The following is an 8,270-nucleotide window of genomic DNA, read 5'->3' as shown; positions in this document are numbered from 1 at the left end:
TGCCCAACTCTTCATTGAAACCATCTCGCATTCTGTCTGTTATGAACCCGCGCACGCACATGTGTTAACAAAGAAGTGCCGGATATAGATGAATATTGACGATAGTTGCTGCCTCTTTTGTTGATTCTGGATATTTTAGGAATGTACGTATGCGCTGACTCCATGGGCAAGCAGCCTTAATTGTTTCGATTTGTTGTTTCGATTTGCCTACACTCATAATAATAGAGACATAAGTCGATGATATAAAAATGTCGAAATACTTGTTTCCACTGAGTTCGCGTATCATTTTATGAAATCAATTTTCTTCGAAATTAGATTTTTTCCCCTTCGAAGTTAGATTCCCCCTTGATTCGCGTGTAATCCCGGTTGAGGAACCACAAGCCAATCATTTCCGTTTATTATACCTTTAGATTAATCATACGTGTACAACGAAAATTTTCATACCATATTGCGTAATTCGCCGTGCGGCTCAAGATGGCTACACTTTACGGGAAAGGTTAATCCACGCCATATGATTTACCGTGTTTTACGCCCGAAAGAGACAGGACCTTCAGCTCAACACGCTCTCTTTCACTGTGAATTCTCATTTCGTCTCGTAGGAGTGCTTTTAATTCGATCACGACGAGTAAGCAGGGATAACATAGTCCCAGTTTGGCAAACCTGAGTAACCCATATATTACTCGGTTTTGACTCGTGAAAAACTACACGGTATTGCTATTTATGATGTGCAGCAATGATCAGAGACTTGTTCTATTGAAACACAGGAGTCGCCTAAATGCCTGCCTGTTAATCACTTTTATAGATTAAGTAAAGGGATTGACATTTCAACCATTTTCTTCATTTCATATTATTATTGCAACCTTTACCCATCTTTCGACTACCATAGATGATAGAAAAAACATGGCAATGATTATTTTCATTTACTCTGAGTTGGCAGAGGAATGGTGGATATATGACAGATCACCAATTAGTGATTATTAAGTAGGGAGGAAGACAAAACAAATCCTCTCAAACAGAATGAATGGGTAAAACAAAATTGCCATGATTGCAATCGCGATCCCGGTCAGGTAAGAACCCGGGAACCGCAACCGCATTCGACTGGCAGTGGATTTTTTTGGTTTGCATTTTTTGTTTGTCAATAGAGCAGTAAAACATCCTGCGCGTTTTCCACAAATGCGCAAAATCTCCTTTGTGTCCAAGTTGGTCTGCTGCGGCTGCAGCGTCTTATGGAGAAACCCTCTTCTTCGCGTTAAAAATTAAGTTTTCATAACTATAATTTACAGTGTGCCCACTTTTGGTGATTTGTCACCATTTTGGTGATTTCGGGCTGTCTAATGGTGTTCAAATGGTGTCAGAAAATAATGGTGATTTTTGTATTTTTTGGGAATTTTTGGATATCATAAAAATTCTATTTAAGTTGCTCAAATTTAAGGTTGAGATTTTAATTTTTAAAATTTTAATTAACCAAACTTGGCAAACTGGATGGGGTAGTTGTAGCTTGTACCTTGTAGGGAGTTGTAGCACACTGGCGACACTGTCTGCAAGTGTAAGACCACTAAAACTAACCAATGTCAACATTGCTAGTGGTGCTACTGTGCTAGTGCTAGTCTATATAAGTATATATGGTTGTTTAATGTTTACAACTAATTCAAAATGAGCTCTGAGTCCTCTGACGAAGTCGAGGAAGTTTCGTCAAGCCAGGGCCAGGCTAAGCGAAAGAAAACTCAAGTAATGGAGAATATAGTTAGACTAATTAATTTGAATCGGTGTAATTGTTAAAACATTGTAATTTGTTATGTTATATCTCTAGGACAGTAAGTCATCCTAAAAAAACCAAGACAGTTTAATCCAGATTGGCTAAATGAGAATAAGCATCCAAAATTTGCTAAGTGGCTAATGCTGAAACTCAATCCACAGACTGGAGAGAATCAAGCATTTTGTAGAGCTTGTGCGTTGTTTTATCAAAATCATAAGGGAGATTTAGAAAAACATGTTGACCGTACCCAACACAAACAGAATATGGAAAAGTTCCCAGAGTTGCTTAAGCAACAGGGATCGTTTAGCCAATTTTGCATCTCCACTTAGGGATCGTATCACTAATCTTGAACTACGAATTTTGGCTCATATATGTGAAAATAGTCAATCAGTGTGTTCTGCTCAAGGAATGCTTGAAGTGATGCAGACAGAAGGAAATGATCCCATATTCAAGAAAGCCACATTAGGATATACAAAAGCAGGCAACTTGATAAGAGAAGGTTGGTAGAATACGTTATACGTAATTTGTATTACTAATTTACTATGAAAACTAATTGATAATTTCTTTCTATACTATTAAACTATTTAGGATTTGGAAAATTTTGTACACAACAAAAAGCAAGGAAACTGAAGAACAAATATTTTTCCATTTTATTCGATGAAACCACGGACGTGTCTATCAAAACTAAAATGGTTATTGTAGTTTGCCAGTGGTGCCTTGAAAAAGGAAAGCTGCAATTCGATGTTCTCGATCTAGTGGATGTTTCTGATGGGACTGCAGATGGATTGACTAACTGTATTCTTTCAAGGCTGGAAAAACACGGAATTTCTTCCGCACGATTTGTTGGGTTTTCAGCTGATACATGCAATGTGAATTTTGGAAGAATCAAATCAGTCTCAACATTGCTGAGAGACCGTTTCCCCAAGCTCGCAACAGTCAAATGTACTTGTCACAACTTTCATTTATGTGCAAAGCACTCCTATATTAGGCCTTGCCTCCAGAACTTATTGAACTTCTCCATGCTATTCCTGCCCACTTCAGCAATAGTCGTGACAGGCGAGATAAATTAAAGGAGTGTCTTAGATTTCTCAAACTTGATGAGTTGGAAATTCTCAAGCCCGGAGAAACGCGTTGGCTCACTTTTAAAAAAACTGCGCTGTCCGCATTCTCCAACAATATGACGCTTTAATTTTACATTTCATTTCTGAGGTTGCTGAAAACCCCACAGAAAAATACAACAGAATTTTGTTTCTTTTGCAAGATCCTTTTACTAAAATTCTTCTTGAGTTTTTCATACAAGGTAAAACAAAAACAAATTTCCTCAGTTATTTGAACATTACTAATCAGCATATTTAATTCTTTTTTCAAATCGGCAGGACTTTCTTTTACTGAACTGAATGAATTATTCCAGTCCAACAAGCCTCTCTATTCATGTGATAAAACCTGCGATTGAGTCTCTACTGTTCTTGGCTAAGAGCTATATGAACACGGAATACGTTGAAGAACACATGCCTTGTCTGTCCAGTCTTGATCATTTAGACTGCCATGAGTATGTCCCTTTGGAACAAATCTACCTAGGTTAGTAGAGCTGATTACGGCAAAGCAGTGCCTTAAATTGTTTTGGTAATACTTGATCCTATTAGTGTTTCCTAAAATCTTTTGATTTTTTGAGGTTACAGGCTACTGAAACCATGTTTGAGTTGAAATCGAAGCCGAAATCGGCGTTTAAGAACACTGTTTATTTTTCCCAAGAAAGAAAAGAAGCTGAAATTAAGGCACAAGAAGACGGCTTGAAATCTGCAGACAAGGCTTTTCCTAAAGAGTCACGAACTCCTGCTAACGAGGCAGCGCACAAGCTAAATTATAAGATGACATGCAACGTTTCCTTTGAGCAGAATTTTCAGCCATTCAATCTACTTCTGAAATCATTCAGAAAGTTTTACCAAACTGGTTATTCAGAAGTCACTTAGCGTTTTGACCTGAAGGATGAAGTCTACGAATTTTCTAGTCTAGTACAACCGAAGAATGCCCGAAAGTTGAATCCTGCCTCACTTGCTGAAGTTTTCAAACGTTTCCCACAATTGAAGGAATCTTGTGATCCTAATTTGGCTGACAGCGAATGGAGGAAACACGCAAGTCTGCCCTTATCTCACTTTGGCGTCACAGATCGCTATGCGTTGTATAATATGAAAGTTGACGATTATTGGAAAGCAGTTCTCTCTACTCTAAATCCTTGCGGTGAACCCGTTTTCCCTAATCTAACTGAGTGCATGTACCCCTTGTTATGTTTGCCATTTAGTAACGCATCAGCCGAGAGGGTATTTAGTCATTTGAAGGAAGTCAAGGATGATAAGCAAAATCGGCAGGAGACTCCTACTACTGATGCAATTCTCAAAGCAAAATTTTGGATGTTGAATGAAGAAAAGTCAGCTTCAAAAAATCCAATTTCCAAAAGAACTTGTCATTTTAGCCAAAAATGTTAAATCGAACGCACCAATTATCCATGAATAGTGCGCCGTTTTCCTCATTCGTTAACACAGAATACCAAATTTAGAAATAGTTTTTAACACTTACAAGCAATGTTTAACCTGTAACTTTAATTTGAGTGTGTTTTAATTGATACATAAACAAGAATTAACGCTTTTCAACCTTTTAAAACGTTTTTTTGTATTAAAAACTAAAAAAAATTTGGTGGTGATTTTTGGGTGTTTTTGACTTTGGCGAATGGTGATTTTTCCGAAAATCTGGCAACTGTTTGGGGATTTCGACTACCAAGCAAAGTGGGCACACTGATAATTTAGATTTCTCTCTTTTCTTCCTAGTAGTGGGTACCCTATTCATTATTTCATTTCCCTTTTTTTTAGCCCCAGTTCTATCTAATTTATTTTTATTTTATTATTGTTTGTAAGTGGCTCGTCTCTGTTAGCCGAAGAATTTCGTTTGCTGCCAGAAATTCGTCTGCTACAAGGGGATTAGCAACAAACCATTCACAAACAATAGTTAAATAAAAATAAACCAGATAGAACTGGGGCTAGAAAAAAATTGGGAAATGAAAAAGAAATAGGGTATCTACCAGTGTTTCGGATTTTCTAAATTTGCCGGATTTGACTCAAATCCAAATCATTGCGTGTGTTTTGAAATCCTTTCCAAATCCTAAGCTCGAAAAAATCAGCAAAATCCAATCCAAATCAAATCCAAATCCAAATCCAAATCATTTTAAATTTGAGAAAATCCGATCCAAATCCGATCCAAATCCGATCCAAATCAAATCCAATTCACAATCAATTGTTAATTTTATGATTGCAACATGTAACACATAGTTACATACAAGTTCTTCTACATATTTCTGTGTCAAGGTAAAAATTTTTTAAATTTCCTTTAAATTTTTTGACTTTAATGCATAATTTAATATCAAATAAAAACCCAAGACTTAATTGGATTAGTTTACTTTTTAATAGAAGTTTTGCTAAAAAGTCTGTTCGACTTTTGATTTCTTACAAAATCCATATTTTTTTAAACCAAATGTTACTGACCGGACATTTCGACTTCATTACGAGTATTATTATTCGAAGACTCAAGACTACAAAACAACAAGACGCTGTAATACTATAATAACAGGTTCCTTTAGATTTCTTAAGTTGGATTAAATCTTTTTATTTCTGAGTATTCTGACTGACAATGGTGAAAAGAGCAAAAAAAGAGTTAGCCACAATTCATCATTTGTGTTTGACAGGAGTCACAGGACTCATAAGTTTCATATTTCGCTTTATGAAAAGGATTTTCGCGAAGAGAGGAGGCTTAATGCGATTTCTTTTAGCCGATGCAATGTCCGTGGCGGTGCTAAAGACCCGTTCGAAGCCTTGCCTCCTGACAATATTGAGCGGAAGATTGTCCGTAATCACCGTCTGGCACAGAAGCCTATCCAGCTGAACCTTCCTTCCACGGCTGGGAACTCGAGGGGAGACAAATGACCTGATTGTTGCTTCGACTCCTTAGAGGACTCAAAAGAATCCCATTCTTCTTTGTAGAATCTTTGGAGGTGTCGAATAAAGTTGGAAAATGAGCTCTTGATGCCCATGTGGTACTTGTTGTCAAGGCAGAGGTTGCATTTTGCATAGACTCGCTCCTTAGTCTTTTTCAGTTTGAATAGAAGTGGCAGCGATAAGCTGGCCACTTCACACATTGGCTATCTGGCATGGCCACCGAGTCTTTGGAGTCTGAGGTGCAGCTTCAGATACAGTTTCAGACTCAGGTTCATCTTATAATAAGAATAATTGTAGTTAATATTAAACGTGTCATAATTAAGATGGTTGTAAATACCTAATAAAGCTTCATCGAGTGTTTCACAATCATCTTCTTCATTATCAGCTCTAGGTTCTGGCATCGAACTCGAGCTAACCCTGTTGGTAAGGCTGGCCCCTTTATGGGCACGAGATCGTCGTTGCATTTAGATGCAAGTCATGAAACTAACAAAAAATACCAAAAGATTAGAAATGTAAGTACAAGAGTCACAATAACTATTTTTAGTGACCATAAAATAAAGATATGGCTGCCTAGTGCCTAGTGGAAAAAACGGCTAACTGGTAGCATTCCTTACCTTCTAATAGTTTTAATATACGATGACGAAATCACGAAATTTTTCAATCTAATAAAACGGTAAAGAGTATATGTCTGGTGTCATCAGTGTTTTCTGTTTTAAAATAAACAAAATATTTAATTTCACAAAAGCCTGTATATTTTGTTTTAACATACGTAACAAATACACAAAAATAAAAAAAATTTAAATACAGGTGTTTTTGTTTAGAATTTTTAGTTTGCTATAGTTTTCGAAAAATTCAGAACGCAGAAATATAATCTTTTACTGTAATTGTGAAAATGACAAAAAACAATTTGTATTCTTATGTTTTCGTATGAGTTGGCTAACGTCCGAAGTTGCCAGTTCGATGAAATTGTGAAAAAAATTGGACACGAACAAGTAACAGTTCTTGCATGGCGGCTTACGGAGTTTCGCCCGTTGTAGTTTTAGTTTTAATTTTTCCATTGAAATTTTCTTCCGTTCCATTGATAATTGGATTACGAAATTCCTTCGTTATCAGGTAATCTTCTAATTTTTATTTGACCTCGAAATAGACTGTACTTTATTTATTATTAATGTTTTTGTAGTCCTACATTTTGTTTGAGTGATCTCTTTCATCTGTCGTCCGCATCTGACAAAGTGTTTTTGTTCTCCTTCGACATGTCTTGGAGGTGTTGTGTTTCTGGTTGTGGTTCCGAAGGAGTACCTTTATTTCGTATTCTAAAATTTAATGAAAGTTTAAAAACTGCTTTGCAAGAAAAAAAAAGGAACGAAGAATTGTTTGGCTTCAAAAGCTTAACGTGAAGGAATGTGACTTAAACAACAACACTCGTGTTTGCTCTCGTCATTTTGCATCTGGTTTGTAAATCAATGTAGTTTATAATCATTTGCATCAATCACAGTGTTTTAAATATCATTTTCATAACAAGCAGGCCATGTAAGAATTCTTTCGATAACTCTCAACCCGGACGGGCACCTTCACTACACGTCAGAAATACTGTTACTAGTTCGTGTCCAATTTTTTTTCACAATTTCATCGAACTGGCAACCTTCGGACGTTAGCCAACTCTATACGGCCAACTCGATGAAACATTGTTTGTGTTCTAAAATTTCTGATACCCGCCATTTAAATATCTCAAGATTTTTTGTTTTAAGCACCGACATGCAACTGTTCTGGTCGAGTATCGTCTGCCATTTGATACTATATTTAAGATATCAAAATTTTCATTTACAAAGTTGTCAATTTATTTTTGTACCGCATTTTTGAAGGAAATCAAAAGTAAGGTTCGGCCCCACGTCAAATGGGTAGGTATTAGGCAAATGGGTAGGTCTTCCCGCAAAAAAAAGGATCCTGGGATAATGGTTCTTGAGACTTTGTACCACTACCTACCCGGGTTTCACGTGGGTAGATAGGTGAGCAATTTACAAACCGGTTCCATTAGCTGGTTTCAAAATCTGGTTGGTCATGATCCCCCACCCCCAATTACCCTGGTTTTTCCCCAAAATTTAGCCACGTGCTTTCAATTTACGCAACAAGATGGCGCACATCAGCCACGATTTTTTTTTGCTTAACTCCCTTTTTTAAACTTGGCGCCATTCAAGCCGCCATTTTTCAAAATGGTGGTTGGTACGCCCAGTTTACCTTTTTGGCAAATTTGCTATCTGGATCGCCCATGGCCGATTTTTTTGGCGGCGATCCGTTAATTTTTGAGTAACCCGGGTTTTTTTAACCGGGGCCGAGCCCTAATCAAAAGATTTCAAAACCCATAACCCTTTTTCTATAATTTCAATCCCATCCCACAATGACTTTCTTTAACTTAAAAAATGGGTAAAATCCTCCTAAAGTTGCAGCATTGCCTGAAACAAAACCTAAAGGTTATAGGTTAGGGATCGGAAACAACACACTTTTGTTATTTAAATGATAACACAAAAAATAAA

General features: G+C 36.8%; 1 pseudogene; it reads left to right on the top strand.

Moving 5' to 3' along the window:
- Positions 1 to 3,445: 3,445 nt before the first annotated feature.
- LOC123474414 lies at positions 3,446 to 4,267 on the top strand (annotated as a pseudogene).
- The last annotated feature ends 4,003 nt before the right edge of the window (positions 4,268 to 8,270 follow it).

This window comes from Daphnia magna, linkage group LG7 (assembly GCF_020631705.1).
Source record: "Daphnia magna isolate NIES linkage group LG7, ASM2063170v1.1, whole genome shotgun sequence".
NCBI classification, from domain to species: domain Eukaryota; kingdom Metazoa; phylum Arthropoda; class Branchiopoda; order Diplostraca; family Daphniidae; genus Daphnia; species Daphnia magna.
This window is presented reverse-complemented; position numbering and strand designations above follow the sequence as displayed.